This window comes from Jaculus jaculus, chromosome 1 (assembly GCF_020740685.1).
Source record: "Jaculus jaculus isolate mJacJac1 chromosome 1, mJacJac1.mat.Y.cur, whole genome shotgun sequence".
Classification (NCBI taxonomy): domain Eukaryota; kingdom Metazoa; phylum Chordata; class Mammalia; order Rodentia; family Dipodidae; genus Jaculus; species Jaculus jaculus.
The window spans coordinates 256,665,966-256,686,364 of record NC_059102.1 but is presented as its reverse complement, the minus strand read 5'-3'; positions in this window follow the sequence as shown (position 1 = coordinate 256,686,364).

The window sequence follows — 20,399 nt, the reverse complement described above, 5'->3', positions numbered from 1 at the left end:
TCAACATAAACTTTAAAAGCCAGAAGGGCTTGGAATGATGTATTCCAAGTTCTGAAAGATAACAACTGTCAACTTGCAAAGCCATCTATCCAAACTGATGGAGAAATAAGGGCATTCCACAACAAAAACAGGCTAAAGGAATTTATGACAACTAAACTAGCTCTCCAGAAAATACTCAAAGGAATTCTTAATGCCAAAGAGTAAGCAAAACATACACAGGGGGAAATAGGAAAAAATAAACAACACTTAAATAACAGTTAAAACAAACAAGTAAACATTACAGAATAAGAATGGCGAGAATAAATGCATATCTTTCAATAATAACTCTTAATATCAATGGCCTCAATGCACCATCCAAAAGACACAGGCTTGCAGACTGGATTAAAAGGCAGGATCCTGCCATTTGTTGTCTGCAGAAAACTCACCTCTAAATAAAAGATAGACACTGCCTTAGGGTGAAAGGATTGAAACGGTAGTTTAAGCGAACAGGCTTAGGAAACAAGCAGGAGTTGCTATCCTAATATCTGACAGGATAGATTTCAAGCCAACTTTAGCGAGGAAAGCTAAAGAAGGTCATTTTGCATGGTGTCTTCCTACTTTAAGGTTATTTGATTTGAAATCTCTCAATTCTTATGATAATTTCTGATATACTTACACTAAGGAATAAACTCTGAAGTGACTTAAGAACAAAATTTAATGTTTTATAATACAAATCATATTAAAATTAATAGTCCATGCAATCTACTAATGTTAGAAAATGGAAGGATGACAGATAATGGAGTACTGAGGCTGGATAGAACTAGGTCAACACACAGATGGGAAAGAAATGATAATACTGCTCATTTCTGGAATCTGGAAACTATGGAATAGGACAAAGACTATATAGGATGGAGCTGAACCCAAATGCTCTGCTCTGAACTCCATTTTCAAGATGTATGGTTGAGAGAAAAATTCTATAAATACTTATATTTTGTGAGACTAATTGTTGAGAAGATGATTTAGGAAACATTGTATGTCTCTTGGATAGTTCAATAAATCCTTTCCTCCATAAAAAAGGTCATTTTGTACTTATTAAAGGAACACTCCAGCAGGAGGACATTACAATTCTAAACATATATGCACATAACACAGGGTTCCCAGTTTCATCAAACAAACACTATTAGACTTAAGGTAATAGCATCAAATGCAATTGTAGTGGGAGACTTTAATACCCCACTCTCATGAATTGACAGGTCATCCCGGCAAAAAATAAACAGAGTCATCTGAATTAAATGATGTCATGGAACAAATGGACCTAACAGATTTCTACAGAACATTCCATCCACATGCTGCAGAATATGCATTTTTTTTCTCAGCAGTACATGGAACATTTTCTAAAATAGACTACATATTAAGGACACAAAGCAAATCTCCACAAATATAAGAGAACTGAAATAATCCCTGTACTTAATCTGACCACATGGGATTAAAATGCCAATTAGCAACAAGAAAAGCTATAAAGCATACAGAAATTCATGGAGACTAAACAGTACATTATTAATGATCAATAGGTCATTGAAGAAATCAAAAAGGATATCAATAAATTCATAGACTCAAATGATGACGTGAATACAACATACCAAAACATTTGGGACACAAGGAAGGCAGTCCTAAGAGGGAAATTTATAGCTCTAAGTGTCTAAGTGCCTATATTAAGAAATTAGAGGGCCTGGAGAGATGGCTTAGTGGTTAAGTGCTTGCCTGTGAAGCATAAGGATCCCAGTTCAAGGCTCGATTCCCCAGGACCCACGATAGCCAGATGCACAAGGGGGCACTCGTATCTGGAGTTAGTTTGTAGTGGATGAAGGCCCTGGTGTGCCCATTCTCTCTCTCTCTATCTATCTGCCTCTTTCTCCCTCTGTCTGCTGCTCTCAAATAAATAAATAAAATGAACAAAAAAATTATAAAGAAAAGAAATTAGACAGTTCACAAATAAGCAATTTAATGCTCCACCTTAAGTCCTTGGAAAAAGAAGAACAAAGCAAACCAAAAATCAGTAAATGAGAAGAAATCATAAAGATTAGGGAAAAGTTACTGAAATAGAAACCAAAAAAACAATCCGAAGAATCAACAAAACAAAGAGTTGGTTCTTTGAAAGGATAAACATGATTGATAAACCCTTAGCAAATTTGACCAGAAGAGAGAAGAGATAAAAATTAATAACAGATACCAAAGTAATTCAGACAATTATAAGGACATACCTTAAGAATATATATGCCTCTAAGTTTGAAAATCTGAAAGAAATGGATGATTTCTTTGATTCATATGACTGACCAAAGTTAAATCAAGATGAGATAAACCATTTAAATAGACCTATAACAAATTCAGAGATACAAGCAGTTATGAAAAATCTCCCAACTAAATAAAGCTCAGGCCCAGATGGATTCACTGGTGAATTTTACCAGACCTTCATGGAAGAACTAACACCAATCCTTCTCAAACTTTTCCATAAAATAGAAAAGGAAGGAATTCTACCAAACTCCTTCTATGAAACCAGCATCACCCTCATACCAAAACCAGGAAAAGACAGAACAAAAAAAAACTATAGACCAATCTCCCTCATGAACATAGGTTCAAAAATTCTGAACAAATATTGGCAAACAGACTATAAGAATACATCAAAAATTTTATTCGCTCTGACCAAGTTGGCTTTATCTCATGGATGCAGGTATGGTTAAAAATATGCAAATGAATAAATGTAATACATCATATAAATGGTCTGAAGGACAAAAATCACATGATCATCTCAATAGATGTAGAAAAGGCATTCAACAAAATCCAGCTACCTCTCATGGTAAAAGTATTACAGAAACTGGGAATAGAAGGAACATATCTCAACATAATGAAAGCTATTGATGACAAACCTATAGCCAACATAATACTAAATGGTGAAAACTAGAAGCTTTTTCATTAAATTCTGGAACAAAACAAGGGTGATGATATGACTTTTTACATAAAAGACCCTAAAAACTACCAGAAAACTGTTAGAGCTGATAAACACTTTTAGCAACATAGCAGGGTACATAACAAAGGCACAGAAATCAGTAGCTTTCCTTTATACTAATAACGAATGTGTGGAGAATGAAATTTGAGAATCTCTCCCATTCATAATTGCCTCAAAAAAATTAAATAAAGTACCTTGGAATAAACTTAACTAAGGAAGTGAACTAAGCTCTACAATGAGAACTTTAAAACTGCAGAAGACACAAGGAAATAGATATCACATGTTCTTGGACTGGAAGAATCAATATTGTGAAAATGTCAATCTTACCAAAAGTAATCTACACATTTAATGCAATCCCAATTAAAATTCCAATGGCATTCTTCACAGCAATAGAAAAAAAAAATCCTAAATTTCATTTGGAACCACAAAAAGATCCTCAAATAGCCAAGAAAATTTTGAGCAACAAAAATAAGGCTGGTGGTATCACCATACCTGGTATTAAGCTATATTACAATGCCATGCTAACAAAAACAGCATGTTATTTGTACAAGGACAGACATGTAGATCAATAGAACAGAATAGAGGACCCAGATGTTAATTCAGGAAGCAACAGCCATCTTACTTTTGATAAAAATGCCAAAAATATTCATTGGAGAAAAGACAGCTTCTTCAACAAGTGGTGCTGGAAAACTGCATGTCTATATGTAGAAAGACGAAAATAGATCCTTGTCTTTCTCCACGCACAAAAATCAAATCCAAATTGATTAGGGACCTTAATATCAGACTTGAATCTCTGAAATTGCTAGAGGAAAATGTAGAAGAAACCCTTCAACATATTGGCATAGGTAATGACATTCTGAATATAACCCCAATTGTTCAGAAAATAAAACCACTAAACTACTGGGATCTCATGAAATTACAAAGCTTTTGTACAGCAAAGGACACTGTGAATAGAGCAAAGAGACAACTTACAGAATGGGAGAAAATCTTTGCTAGCTATACATCTGACAGAGGATTAATATATAAGAATATACAAAGAGTTAAAAAACTGAAAAATAAGAACTCAAACAACCCAATCAAAAAATTGGCTATGGAACTAAATAGAGAGTTCTCACTGGAAGAAGTACAGATGGCATATAAACATCTAAAAAAGTGTTCTACATCCTTAACCATCAGGGAAGTGCAAAATAAAACTCCCTTGAAATTTCATCTGTCTCCCATCAGAATGGGTACCATCAAGAAAACAAATGACAATAAATGTTGGCGATGATGTGGTAAAAGGGGAACCCTTCTGCCCTGTTAGTGGGAATCTAATCTGGTACAGCTATTATGGAAATCAGTGTGGAGGTTCTTGAGACAGCTAAAAATAGATTTACTATATGATCCAGCTATAGCACTCCTAGGCATATATCCTAATGACTCTCCTCTTTACCTTAGAGATACTTGCACAGCCATGTTTATTGCTCCTCTATTCACGGTAGCTAGGAAATATAACCAGCCTAGATGTTCATCCACAGATGAATGGATAATAAATGTGTGATGCATCTACATAATGGAGTTCTATTCAGTGGTAAAGAAAAATGAAATTATGGAATTTGCAGGGAATGGATGGATCTGGAAAGCATTATATTAAATGAGGTAACCTAGGCCCGGAAAGCCAAGTGTCACATGTTCTCTATTATATGTGGATCCCAGCTACAAATATATAGATTTGTGTATGATCTGGAACCAAAAATCAGTAGCAGAAACCCATAAGCTAGAAAAAGCTATAAGGGAGGGAGGGGAGTCTAAGGTCTAAAGAGGATGGTATTGTATATATGTAAGTAGAAGAACAGATTACAGGGAGTGGAAAGGCCTAAGTAAGGTGAGGGGAAGAGATTAGATAAAAGAAAGATAGAGGGCTGGTCAATCAAAATTCAAGATATTCTGAATAAGACATATGAAAATCTACTTTTTTTAATAATGGCACATCCAGAAGACATAGATGGTTACTAGAAAATTTTCAGTGCCTGGTTTGGGATACCTTCCAGTGAGTTGTTGGCCAGGGATGTTGGCCTCCAAAACATTACAGGCCAAGGCCCTTGGTTCCACATGAGAAAGAGATGGTAAGACTGAAGACTTCACATGCCTGAGTGGCAGTCACTGAGAAATCAAGTTGGTGCTGAGCAGAAAACCTTCTCCCTGTAGCCCAGCCAACTGAAAGCTGGAAAAAGCTGCACTGTTTGCAGTCTTATAGGAGACAGAAGTCATCAGCAGTGAGAACAGTAGACATTGGGAACCTCAAGTTTGTCCAGACAGGCCAAATGACTGAACAAGTGCAATAGTGGCATGTCTGCTGGGGGAAATCAACTTCTCTCTAATCAAACGCCCAGTATATGGGAGGAAGTATGTGCCTGGTACTGAAAACCTAATCAAAAGCCTATGGCAGGGGAGGTCATGAGCCTTAGGGGTATAAAGCCTGCTCTTGTATGGATAAATGCATATATTCCTCTCACCAAATTGCCCTGAAAGAACTACACTTAATGTTCATACTCAGATATTAATGCTACTCTCACTTTTTATTAGAGAAGCTTTTCTGTTGGTGGTGATCACTGGGATGACCCAAAAGGCAACATAGTGCTCAGAAGAAGGGAAGGAGGAGTGTCCAGCACTGCAACATCTCACACCCTTTAAGGCTCAGGTCCCGTTGTGGAAGAGGTGGCAGAAAGAATGTAAGAGCCAAAGTAAGGGTACCACTCCTTACATACAATTGTCCTCTAGATCCAAGACCTTGCAGTGCTTAGCAATACCCACACTAGACCCTCATACGAGGAGAAAAAGATGATGACATCAAATTAAAGGAGAGACTAATGGAGAGAGGGAGGGGATATGACAGAGAGCAGACTTATGAAGGAGAAAGTAGGGGAGGGGAGGGAAATACCATGGTTTGTTGTCTGTGAGTATAGAAGTTGTCAATAAAAGATATACATATATTTAAAAAGACACAATTCAACCCATAGCAATCAAGCAGGAAATAATGTTCCAAAAAGAAGAAGCACACATTGGATTAGAGCTGGGGAGTTAGAAACTCAGAAATCTGGTAGCCTGAAAACAGTAGGTAGCTGGAGGATGGCAGGAGCACTAAGGCAGATACTAAATTATGGATATTCACTCATTTTCACTGTAATGACTCTTGGATATACACAGAAAGATGGCCAAGACAGTTTTGTTCTTTTTCATCCATGGAGTTCAGGTAGGGATGCCCCCCCCCCCCACAAACTGGTCATGGTACTTGCCAACTTAGATAGAAAAGTTAATTTTTCTCACAAGCTAAATCATCACTTTTTTGTCCCCTGGCTGGATCAAGAACCCCAAGAGCCATCCTGTGAATCATCTATAAATAAAACTGTGAAATTCAGCAGGACATGGACTTTACACCACGTCAGAGCCAGATGCCAAGAGGCTTCCTCTGGGGATCACACTACTGTTTAGATCAGAACGGATGGATATTTGGTACAGAGGGAGAAGACCCAGAAGAGGTGTAAATAAACATTGTTTAAGTCTGATCTCACTTTGACTCACTTGCTTCTGGCTGAGTGTATTTAAGGAATTGAACTTTAGGTCATCTATATCTTTGGCTTGACAAGTCTTATCCCCAGAGCCTTTCAGATGAAAAATCAATTTGCATGAATCTGCGTTTATCTTCTTGATGATCTTATTTCTATTTCCTTTTCCTTGTCTTAATCCACTGTCAAGCATGAAGGTATGTATTTCTTATTTTATCTCACACTTAAGCCCTGGTCCAGATGCTTCTCATTTATAGTAATTAAATGGTACTTTTTTATTTTCACTTTTGAACTTTATGCATATTTTGTGCCTTTCATCTTGATCTTTCAAGGTAAAGTAATTGTATTTTAAAGACAAGGTAGATGAGGTATAGAGAATTTAAGTGGAATTAGGATAATGCTTAGTGTTAGCTATGTGAACTTAGAGTATCCCCCCAAGATGTGCCATTTCCTGGCTGTCTGAAAACAAGCTAGTTATTTAATTTCTTTTAGTCTCAGTTTCCTTAGCCATGAAACAAGAATGGTAAGAATACTTAACTCATAGAGGTAATATCAATATTATATATGCATGCATAAAGGCCCAGTGTCTGGCACTATTGGCATGTACTAGATGCTAGTTATTGTTAAAAACTAGGTGTGAATCTCAGTTGTGAACCTACTAGAAATGTGTACTTAGGCAGCTTCTTTAACCGTAGTAAATCCTCTACTTTCTTATTATCTGTATCAGCCAATCTACCCAAGCATTATTATGATGGCTATAGATACATTCATTGTTGGATATTTAGCACTCAATCTGGCCTAAATGACTGTCTGATGAGAACAGAAAAGGGAATTGCAGTGTATGGTTTTGTGAATCAAAGTGAACAGTTTGGATTTAATTTCAAATGAACCAGGGAAGCATTTTAGAGTTTAATTAGAAAAGTGACATGACATGCTTAGAGTTTTAAGATTCCTTTGGCTACTGTGATGAAGTAGAAAGGTTGGAAGAACAAGAGGTGAAATGCTATAGCCAGGAGACAAGTTCAGACATGCATCTAATAAGGGTGGTGCTCAGGACTGTGGAAGAAATGGAGGCTGAGAGAAGTGATTTAGTGTGCCTAGTGGGCTCATGCTTCGAACTTTGTTTCTGAGCTGGTGGTGCTGTTTTAGGAGATTGTGGAACGTTTAGAAGGTGGAGCCTAGCAGGCAGAAGATTGTCACTAGAGGCAGGATTTGAAGGTTATTTCCTGGCTCTTGGTCCTAATGTTCTCTATAATTTCAGAGCTACTGTGACTTGAGGAGTCTTTACCATATATCCCACCATGAATCCACTATACCTTCTTACCACAGTGGACTGTGGCCCTCTGGAACCATGAGTTAAAAGAAAGCTTTTGTTCATACATTGTTTCAGGCATGCATTTTGTCACAGTGTTATCAGATCGAGTCCATATCTGGGGCTAGATTACAAAAACTTGCTTTTGAGCTGAATATGCAGAGGGAAGGAAATTGAGATGTTGATTTTAATGTCTGGAGGAGGATAATACCACTTGCTGGGTGCTGTGTGATGTGGTCCTCTGAGACAAAATAACTATTGCCATATTTACTAGGAGCAGCTATGACCACATATGAGCAACTCTTTACATTGGGCCCATTGACATCTCCCTCACCACCATAGAAGAGAGGTGGGGTAAGATAGTCAGACATTCACCTGAGATCTCAGGTAAACCCTGTGTCAGCTGTGTGCAATTGAAGAAAAAGGTCCTGTGGCCTCACAGGGAAATAGAATATACAGGTGGGGAAAGATCAATGGATACAGAATACCACATATCCAACAACAGAGGTTGTTATTCATGTTGGGATGAGACCTTTCAATGCAGTTGTGTTGGAGTTGCCACCTGCCTGTTAGTAATCCCTCATCATGCTCTGTAATAAAGCCCAGTAAACTTATTGGTTCACCATGGTAAACTCTAGTGGAATTGGCATTTAGTTTGTCATGGGTGCCCTGCATAGGAGAGCAAATTCTCATTCGCTTCTTGCCATAAAATGGTTCAGGCAACACTGGGAAAGAGGAAGGGAGCTGCTTGAGTGAGTAGGATACTGGAAGGTCTTCCAGGACATTTTAAGACTACTTTATATGAGATGGCAGCTGATTAACAATGAATAACTGATGTGTTCCATGGGATTTATTTATGCCATATTTGTTAGCAACCCCAGTAAAATTAAAAAGAACTTGCTGGAGTTCTCTTTGATATGAACATTGACAATGGGTCCACAACAAACATAATCAACAGTCAATGTCTCTAGTAAATTCCCTAACAATAATATTAATAGAGCTATGGTGGAGTATATGGCCTACACTTGAGCTATTAATAAGGAAATAGTTGGCCATTTGTAGCATTCAAGGATTGGAAAGTTAGAATACTATCAGCCATCTGCATCAGGAAGAATATGATTTTTCCTCTTAAGAAATGAAAATAGGTGATATATTCGACAATGGCAGTACCAAGAACTTTAGAGCAAATCAGAAGCAAAGGTTACATGTGCATCAGTTTTAACCATTGCATCTTAACTCAGAGAGGACAGCGTTCAAGTGAAGATTTCAATGAACACAAGAGACCAGAGTGGTGCCTTTTCCATCTTTGAGTCATTAGTACTTAGCATCAGGGCTGGTAAAGAGCTCATACTTTAAAAAAAAAATGGGTAAAGAGTGAAGAGTGATGAGTAAGGCTTAATCACCACGTGTCTTCTCATGACACCAATGTGAGAGTAGAGTGGCCCCTGCTCCAGTTGAAATGCAGTGGTTCTCACCTCCACTACTTCAGAATGTGATCTTATGTGGAGACAGGGTAAGTCTACTGTTACTGTTCTCATTTCTGTAACAAAATACTTGACAAGAAGGAACTGAGGTGAGGAAAGGCTTATTTTCGTTCATGGATTGAAAGTAAAGAACATGATGGCAGGGGCGATACGGAGGCAGGACCATGAGGCACCTGGTCTCATTGTGTCTAGTCAGGAAGCAGAAAAATATGAATACTAGTACTCAGTTTGTTTTTCTCATTTTTAAAATAATCTAATAGTCTAAAACTTCAGTCCATGAGGTTCAGCCACTCATGTTTACTATGGGTCTTCAGTCCTTAGTTAAGTCTCCTTGGAAACACCCTCATGCACATGCCCAGTGGTGTTTCTCCTAGGCAGTACCAAATCTAGTCAATTTGACAATGAAGATTAATCATCACACTAATCAAGAAAAAAATGGGGTTATTAAGGTGAACCCTATTCTGATATGATTAGTGGTTTTTTTTTTTGAAGGGTGTTGCAGTCAGGTTCACATTGCTGGTAGAAATCACCCAACCAAGAGCAGCAGCTTGTGGGGGAAAAGGCTTCATTTTGGCTTACAGGCTCAAGGGGGAAGCTCCATGATGGCAGGGGAAATGATAGCATGAGCAGAGGGTGGACATCACCCCCTGGCTAACATAAGGTGGAAAATAGCAAACACTGGCATAGGGAAACTGGCTATATAACACCCATAAGCCCACCCCCAACAATACACTCCCTCCAGGAAGTGCTAATTCCCAAATCTCCATCAGCTGGGAACCTAGCATTCAGAACACCTAGGTTTATGGGGGACACCTGAATCAAACCACCACAAAGGGGAAGATGATTTAAAGACACCTGGGAGAAGATATCTATCTGCAAGCCAAGGAGAAAGGCATTGAATAGAACCTTCCTTGATGGTTTTCAAAAACAATCATCCTACTGATAACCTTGATTCTGACTTATAATCTCCAGAGCTATGAGAAAATGAATGACTACTGTATAATCCACCCAAGTCTGTTTGTTGGAAAGACCCTTGTGAAGTAATACACATGCTATGGAATTCTGGTTTCAAAAGTTACATTTTGATCTCAGTCTATAAAGAGTGTTTCTCCTGCCATTTAGCTACATGTAGTCTAGTGTGATGTTTCTCATACTTTATGAGAATAACATGGAGAGTTTAAACCACAGGATCTGGCATTCCTGCCATGAAAGATTCTAATTAGGTGGGTTTTTCATGGTGTCTAAAACATCTCAGGCATAGCTGATGCTGCCTGTTTGTAGGCCACACTGAGTAGCACTGGTCAAGCACAGTGCCCGAGATATGGTAAATGATCACTAAAAACAGTAAGAATTTAGCTATCAGTGTGAATAAAATAGATGAATATTTATCTCATTCCCTGCTTCTTTTCTTAATGGGGGATATGCATGGGATTTATAGAATTCATGTGTTTTGGGAGGATATGTTTAGAATATATAAATTTTGATACAGACTTTGTGTCCAGGGAATCAATGGAAGCTGAGAACTTTAACAAACTTGCTGTGATGGTATTGAAGAGGGAAAGGGTTTTGAAGGATAGGAGTAATTGCAACAGCCAGATGTCTACTGCTGCATGTGATTGAAAATGGTGGCCCGGTCAGAGGATGCTAATCATCCATGAAGTGGGCTCGCCATGACTCTGACACCATGTCCCCTGGCGCACTCGGCAGTAGGCGCATCTTTGCTGAATAAATGCGAAGTGAGCTTGACGGGAAAGGAGACCTCAGCAGTCCTACAAAGGCAATTTTGCAAGCTGTCTGGCTGTGGAATTAGTGGAATGTTTGCTCAGATAGAAACAGCTGACGTCAACTTTGCTCTATTTATCTCAAGGGCAGAGTTACCTGAGCCTCTGGCCTGGCCGGCACCCACTGGCGGAAGAATGGCATCCAGAGGGAAAGGTTAAAGCATGGGTCAGCTGGGCATCCATGCTCCTGTCTCTCCCTACGTCTGTTTGTCATCTTTCTGGCAAGGTGAATTCAATGCCCAGTAATTCATTCTGACTTTCTAAGAGCTGTGGGACACACAAGTGTGAGAAAAGTCATTCCAGCACTAACAGGATTAGCTCAGCTTCATAACCTAATCACTCGGGCCAGAGAGAATAAAAGGGAGGGCAATGGGCATGGGGAAAGCGGTGTGAGGATAAATGGGGAGTTTTCTCCAACACCAAGAGCTAAGTGTGTGCATGAGTGTGTATATCTGTATGTGTGTGTGCGTATATCTGTACGTGTATGTGTGTATATATCTGTATGTGTGTGTGCGTATATCTGTACGTGTATGTGTGCGTATATCTGTATGTGTGTGTGTGTAAATCTGTATGTGCATGTGTGTTCTGTCTCACTCACAGAAGCTGCCCTCTCCTGTTCAAGAGGGCTTGCTCAATATAAGCCGAGGACACCTAAGAAAAAGTCCCTGAGACTTTTCACATATGATGCTATCAAAATTACTTTATCATTAATAAGGATATCTGTGATATCTTCCTTAGATGTCATTTTGATATCACCACATGCAAATGGAAAGGTAGAGATTATATATTTTTTTAACCTCAGCCACTTGACACACAGTGTTGGCTCCAAAATACCTTAAATTCTTGTGTTAGTAATAACAGAAAGAACATGTAATTAACAAAACCAAAATAGCATAGCAAAGACTGGTGTTGAATACAGACATCAGGTTTCATTTCTAGTATGATTTGCTGAAGAGACTTAAGAAATAATGAAATCTCCTTCAAATCAGGCAATTTCATAGTGAAGTGGTAAAGCAAAGACTGGGACAGTTCTCATCTCTATTTCCATGTCTACATAAATATTCACAGCACAAGTGTGATACAGTGAGTTCACTTTTGACTGCAGATGGCTTGTGTATCAATAAGTAGTGCTAAAGCAGCAGTATTTTGTGTGTCTATATGTAATTTTAAGCAATATGGAGGTCTTGGTGGGTGATTCAGACAAACAAAAAATAACATTTATGGCTAATCTTTAAATTATATATTTACATATAATTATGTATAATGGATTATAGAATTTGCCTAGACCCATGTTTGAATCTTTCCCTTTTCACTTATTGTCTGTGTGACATTAGACAAGTTGTTTAAGTTCTCTGATTTTCAAATTTCTTGTTGACATGATGGAAAACCATAATAAATGACCAATTTTGGATGGCATAGTTCTTTTACCTTGAAGATAGTGATGGGAGTGTAGAGCCTGCATGCAGATGGGGAGTTCTCTTAGGCATATTTTCCATAGACAATTAACAGATATGAATGGGCTAAATGATTTGATCTGAAGATAAATAAGATATGTGTTGCATTTCTGGAGCTTAAGGTGTCATCAAAAAAGGGAAGTTTCATTTTGTCTCAGGAACAAGGGGCATCCTTGAGACCTTCCTGAGACCACACCTTAATGTCACCATATGTAAAGGTAGGGATGCCATTGCCTACCTCATGGGCTGAGCTCACAAGGAATTTCCCTTTACATGGATATTTCACTTTTTCCTTTGATGGTCTTTCTTCCTCTTGCTCACAGATCTCATTTCCCACCTTTACTGAAGAAACAATGTGCAGGAAGACTGAATGTACTGAGCAAACACACGGGTTCTTTTGTGTGTGAGAAGAGTGTAACAGCAGACCCTATTTTAGCCAGATGAGGCAAGTGTATGGAAAGAAGAGCTGTCACCTATGGTTGAAGTCCAGTTTTCCTAGATGTGGTAGTGGCACCCAAGCATGTGGAAGGAAGTCTGAAAAAAAAAAAATGCTTCCTAGTCACACTATTGAATGCTTCCTTATGACACATTAAAGAAACAGAAAAGCAGAACACAGCTGGGTGTGGTGGCGCACGCCTTTCATCCCAGCACTTGGGAGGCAGTGGTAGGAGGATCAGTGTAAATTCGAGGCTACCATGAGACTACATAGTGAATTCCAGGTTAGCTTGGACTAGAGAGTGAGACCCTACCTTGAAAAACCAATCCAAACCAAACCAAACAAAACAAAAGGATGAGCAGTTAAAGTTTCCATGATAAGTTAGCATGTAGAGTGGTCAATGACTGGTTGGAAAGAGTGACCAAAGTTGGCTTCGTGATGATGCCCTACTGGATTCATGTGATAATATTTACTTACTTTGACATTCAAGTTTTATTAGAGTCCTGAAATCCAAAAAAGTAAAATATGTGACTAAAAGAAAAGGGAATAAGCAGCCTACTTCAATATGGATTGCTCACTAGTAACTAGCAATTAGTGTAGTAATTACTGTACAGGAGGCATGTATGGTTACTATAGAAAGTAGGTACTGTGCATGAATTGAGGTAGTAAAAGACTTTTTTCAAAAGATATAATATTTTAATGAATACATATCTAGACTAACATCCATCATTGTCTCCTTATTTTAAACAATAATATATAATGCTTGGGGTGATTTCCACTAGCAAGTACAGTCTGTTAAAGAATCTACCCCAGGGCTGGAGAGATGGCTTAGCGGTTAAGTGCTTGCCTGTGAAGCCTAAGGTCCCCAGTTCGAGGCTTGGTTCTCTAGGTCCCACGTTAGCCAGATGCACAAGGGGGCGCACGCATCTGGAGTTCGTTTGCAGAGGCTGGAAGCCCTGGCGCACCCATTCTCTCTCTCTCCCTCTATCTGTCTTTCTCTCTGTGTCTGTCGCTCTCAAATAAATAAATTAAAAAAATAAAAAGAATCTACTCCAAACTTTATCACAGATGGTGAGGATAAAGTAATAATCAAGGTTCAGTCACCAAATCACTATCAATCTACATTACCTGTCATCCGTCTCTCATATTTATCCATCTGTTCATCTCTACCATTATCTGTCATATGTCTACTCTGTCTCTTGTTTCCTCCTTCCCATCCTTTCTCCTTCCTTTCTTATTCTCCATTTAATCCTTTTTCCTTCCCTTTTTCCCTGAACCCTTAACCAACATTCTCTTTTTTTTTTCTTCCTCTGAGATTTGAGGATCCTTTTTCCAGGAATGTTTTTACAGAATTCAGATAAAAAATTTCACCAAAATCATATCTTTAGCATAATCTCCTCCAAATCTACTTCTGCTGGCATGAGAGGAGGATCATGTGGACCTTTTAGAACAACTGTGAATAAATCACAGAATCTGACTTCTGCCTGGTTTGTTTTGTTATGAACATTTATGGATGTTGAAACACACACACACACACACACACACACACACAAACATTGTACTGTTGGAAGGCATAATGAAAAGTATATAATTTAAGCAAAGCCCAAACTAAAAATATTATAACTTTATATCTAAGTGTTTCATTGCTACAAATATGCACTCTTTTTAATTTTTTTCTTTTAAAATGGAAGATAGCAGATGTTCATCTGTTACCATGAAAGTCTATTTTAATTGGCAGTTGTGGTCTCAGAGTAATTTTAAATTGCTACCAGGCTGTCACTTTTGCTTTTGCTGACTTGCAAGGAGGTTTAATGCTTCCCCCACTGGGCTAGACTTTATCCTTCTAGTTGGAACTGTTGGATCACTTCAATTTATGGCAAACTCAGGGATTTAAATGGTCCATAGCAATGCAGTGAAAATGCTTCAGAGAAGTGTAGTGTTTTAAAAGTGCTCTGAGATCCCGCGATATAACTTGTTATGAGAAACATGTGCACCAGATAGAGGCATCCAGGGATAGGGAAAAAAAATAGGACCTCTGGTCAGATCAAATTATTGTAACATACCCATAACAACTATTGGCTACTAAACAATTGATCCTTTTTATGTAAAATTCCATCTGCCTTGATAATGACAGTGGCTGACAGAATTACAACACTGGCTTTTCTGTCACTTTTCTGTCTCTGTCCATCTTGCAGAATGCCTGGCATTTTATGGCCATGTGTGACTAGGTTTAATCTGAGTGTTGGGAGGAAGTAGGCTTGAGAATTGTAGGGCAAAAGCAAACAAATAGAGCTGGGAATGAAAGGACTGGAACATATTTTAGCTCTTCTGCTAGATGACTGTTCTGCAAAGTGTAGCTGGAGGAGAGGATTCTAGACATTTTCTCCAGTTAAAAGAATGTAGAAGTTATATTCTCTTCTGCATTGTGAATAGTTTTGGCTCTACTTCTTTCTACTCTTGGGTTTTTTACTTTCCCTGGATACATAGTTCCAAAGTCTTCAGTGTTTTCTGAGAAATAATCTTCTGCATAGTTCAGGAACCTTAAAAAAAAATAGATATTGACATGAATTTCAGACCTCCAGCAAATTATTTTAACCTCTCAACTTCCTTTCACTCTTTTTTTTAAATATTTTTTTTTGTTCATTATTTATTTATTTATTTGAGAGTGACAGACACAGGGAGAAAGACAGATAGAGGGAGAGAGAAAGGATGGGTACGCCAGGGCTTCCAGCCACTGCAAACGAACTCCAGACGCGTGCGCCCCCTTGTGCATCTGGCTAACGTGGGACCTGGGGAACCGAGTCTCGAACCAGGGTCCTTAGGCTTCACAGGCAAGCACTTAACTGCTAAGCCATCTCTCCAGCCCTTCCTTTCACTCTTGCCTATAAGATGGATATATTTGATTCATAGGAGCATAGGTTGAAACAATTGATATAACATGCTAAGTGGAGTTGCTGAGTGTCATGTATATGTATGTCAGGCACCAATCTATTTGTCTCAAAACACCCTCCAAAGTGGTGGCACCCACTCATACTCCCATCTCAGCACTTCTGGAGAGTTTCAGTTACTCCACATTGTCTTTACTACTCTGTATTTTTAATATAAAAATGTGTTTCATGAGATATTTGTATAAGTATTAGTTGTACAAAATAATAAAATTTCATTATGAGGTTTATATCCATGAGTATAAGGGTCTTTGACCATATTTATTCCTTCATACCCTAACTTGCCCTCACCCATTGGTTTCTTCCTTCCTAAATAGTAAACCATCTGCTTTCATATTCTCTATCATCTATCTATCTATCTATCTATCTATCTATCTATCTATCTATCTATTGATCTACTATCTATCTATCATCTATAGATCTATCTATATGATTTACTACTTGTGCTGGTCTAGTGTAGAATAGTGCCATCCTCTGTTTTCTATTTCTGGAACAAAAGTCCTGACACTTGATGGTTTACAAAGCATAGAAGACTACTTACCTAATTCTGGATGTTGGAAGGCCAAGGTTGGGTCTGGGAGAGCTATGGCTAAGCCTTTTTGGTGAGAACTTTGTGGAGTCCTAAGGTAGCACAAAACACATTCAAGGGACAGAGAACTGATTTTTATACTAGATCCACTCTGCAGATAATCCATGACACCTTTAAGCAATCCAGTTCCATCTCTTATTTTTTGCAAGGGATTTTAGCACTATTTCTTGGTACTACCATTTAAACCATAACAAAGTCTAACACATTTTAATTATAATCATCCCCATGACAAAAGAAGTTGAGCACCTTTTCATACATCCACAGGCCACTTGCACATCCTCCTGTGTTTTTAAATGCTTCTCCATTTTTTTATTGGCAGTGTGTCTCTTGTTGATATAAGTAAAAGAATACATACTTTATCCATGTGAAGAACATGCTTTCTGGATACAAGGCCTTTGACAGTTGTGTGTAGTATTGGTTTTCCAGGATAGGTTTTTCTGTAAGCTTCATGGCTTTAAACAATAGAAATGCACTTTCTCACAGTTGTGGAGGCCTGCAACCCCAGGTTTTCAGGATCATAGCACAACTTGAACCTACAGGGAGGGAAGTTTTTCTTTACCTCTTTTTGTTTCTGTTGGGTGGAGGTTTCTTTACTTAGAGCCAAATATGAACCTTCTCTTTCTTTTCTTTTTTTTTTTTGTCTGAAATTATACTCTGTTTCTTAAATAATCAGCTGACTTCAAGTCCAGGATGCCCTCATGTAAAGATATTTAACTTAATTACAGTTTTAGAAACTCTATTGCCAAATAAGGTCCTATTCACAGGTATCAGGGATTAGGACTTAGGTCATATCTTTCTGGGAGACAGTAGTCAACCAATGGTATATGTATTAAAAATATTTTCTTGGGCTGGAGAGATTGCTGAGTTGTTAAATCACTTGCCTGAAAAGCCTAATGACCCAGGTTCGATTACTCAGTACTTACATAAGCCAGATGCACAAGCTGGCACATGCATCTAGAACTCCTTTACAGTGGCTAGAGGCCCTGGTGTGTGTTTCTCTCTCACACACAAAAACAAATAAAGTATTAAGAACATTTATTCAGTTTGTGGCTTATCTTTTACACTTTATATGATAAACTGAACTTAATTATAATATGGTAGAGTTTATAATTATTTTCTTTACTGTCTGGAAGTCTGGGTCTCTGTATATGTTATATATATATATTATTATAGTTCTACAATCCATCTATTTGGAATTAACTTTTGTGTGTGGTAGGAAGTATAGGTTTAGTTTGTTCTCCTTGTCAATAGCTAAATGGCCCAGGACAAGGTACTGAAAATATTATTCTTCCTCCAATGTACTCATGCTCAGGAAGCAAGCAACTATGTGTGGAGAGGTTTCTGATATTCTGTCCCATCAGTCAGTCTCTCAAAGTTTGTACTGACACTGCACTGTGTTCATTCCTGTAACTTTATTAGTCATTTTGATATTTGTCCTTCAGAGTTGTCATGACTATTTTTGAACTTTTTTCATTTCTATGTAAATTTTAGTATTAGCTGGTAAAATTACACACACACTTGATTGCACATACACACCTGCAGGAATTTTGACTGGGATTTGGTTCAATTTATTGACATTTCTGGGGAGAAATGACATATTAATATCATATTTTCTAATCCACAAACATTACTTATCTGCAATTCTTTATGCTTTATTTAATTTTCCTCAATAATATTTCATTATTCTCAGTGTGTAGCTGTGTCCACATTTTACTAGATTTGTCTTCAGGTATTTGAGTTTCTGAAGCAATTACAAATGCTACTACTAAATTTTTTGTTGTATAATTTTCTGTATTGTCCATATACCTATCTACCTTCTTATATCTGTGTATCTTAATAGTTTGCCTGTTAATCAGAGTCTTGCCATCTGTTAAAAATGGTAGTTTTGTTTCCTCATTCTAGTTTGTTTGTGTGTCTTGTTTTTCTTGCCTTATTTTACTAGGCACAACCCGTAGTATTGCTTTGATACTTCTCTTTAAGGTTATCATTGCTTTTGTTAGTATTTTCAGTTTACTATATGATATATTTCTAGGCTTCTACTTCAACTGAGTTTATCTGCCTTCATTTTGTTTATTTCCCCAATGCTTGTGTGTGTGTGTGTGTGTGTGTGTGTTTAAGTGTGTGTGTGGTGGGGCAATTTTGCTACTTCCTTCCATTTGCTCTGACTCAAAGCTTCAGAAATCTCTGACACATGCTTCTGTTTCCCCACCTGAGATCACTTGTTTTGACTCTGTTATGTCTTTCTCCATTCTGCGTCCACCTCATCAAGATTTTGGACTCATGGATTCTCTTGTCTTTCAATAACTTCCTAAAAGATTCTTCCTTCTTTAATGCTTCTTCCATTTTTTGTGTGGTTTGATTATTTTAATTTCCTTAAAATGACTTTGCATTGAAGAAAGAATTAAATTTATATTCCTTAACTTAATATTTTTGGTTATCCAATATCTGGAGAAACCATAAAACTAGAATATAGTGCCTGGTGATTAAAATGTGGTTTTGGGGGCTAGATATATGGCTTAGTGGTTAACATATTTGCTTGCAAAGCCTAAGGACTCATGATTGACTCTCCGGCTCCCATGTATGCCAGACGCACAAGGTGATGCAAGGGTACAAGGTTGCTAAAGTGCAACAGGGGCACACATGTCTGGAATTTGATTGCAGTGGCTGAAGGCCTTGAAGACACCAATTCTCTCCCTCCTGCCACCCCCATCTCTCTCTCTCTCTCATTTTCACTATCTTACATAAAAATTATAAAAATAATATGATTTCCAGAGTCATTACCTTGGTCTGAATTCTGACTATTCACTAACTAACTGGATAATCTCAGGCATACTACTTCCCCTCTCTAAATTGGTGTCCTCTTCTGACATAGTGAAAGTCTCTACTTTATGGAGTCATGTGTGTAGTAAATGGGTCAATGTATAGTATTCTCCCTGCATGTAATAATCTTTATAATATATCAATTTGCTAATGTGTTATCAAAGCCTGTTTTGGAATAATGGTATATAGATAGCAAAGTATAATCACTTATTAAACTTTTAGTGTGTTCCAATATCTTTGTAAAACACTTTGCATTCAGTATCCAGTTGATTTCATGGTCGTTTTCTGTTAAAAACTTCATTATACTCTAGGAGAAAACAGTGGTCATTGACATGTTTTCTGACCTTTCACACATGTATTCCCCTATATTTCTGCCTTTGATCATACTTTTACTAAGCTTATCAAGACAATGCACTTTATTTCCCTGGAAGAATTTTACCCTTCCTTTTGTGCTCTGTGTAAATTTCTCCTGTTTGAAGGTAAAATAAAGTAGAATGGACAAAAAATTAGATTCAGTGTTACTAAGCACATTTACTGTAAAATAAAAGCATTAATTCTTTTCCCTGCAGGATCAAAAGACAGATGTACACTAGTGAGTTGGACTTTCCTGGCCCCTTCATTAGCTAGGTTGATTCTTTACAAAGTGACTACACTGACCCTCTGGCTCTTTCTGCAGTTTCAAGACAGCTTCCACTTGGTACTTCCAAGTGCCTCATCAGACTGAGCTAAGTCAGTGCAGAGTTTCAAGCCAAGTAAGGCGTCTCAGCAAGAGGTGTCAAACATAAGACAGCTAATGCTGAGAGCCAGAGGAAGAAGGCTCTCCTTGACCTTGCTCTGAGAAGTGTCTGGCAGGCTCCCTTTGATACAGTGAACAATGAACAGCAGGGATGAAGTTTCACCACATCCACATTATGCCCCTCTGTGTGTGTCTGCATGCATGCGTGTGTATGCATATGTGTGTGAAAGGACATATACACTTCATCATTAGCAAAATATAGTGTTGAAAGTCCATGAGTCCACAATCTCGTACTGGAAAACAAACTTACAGAA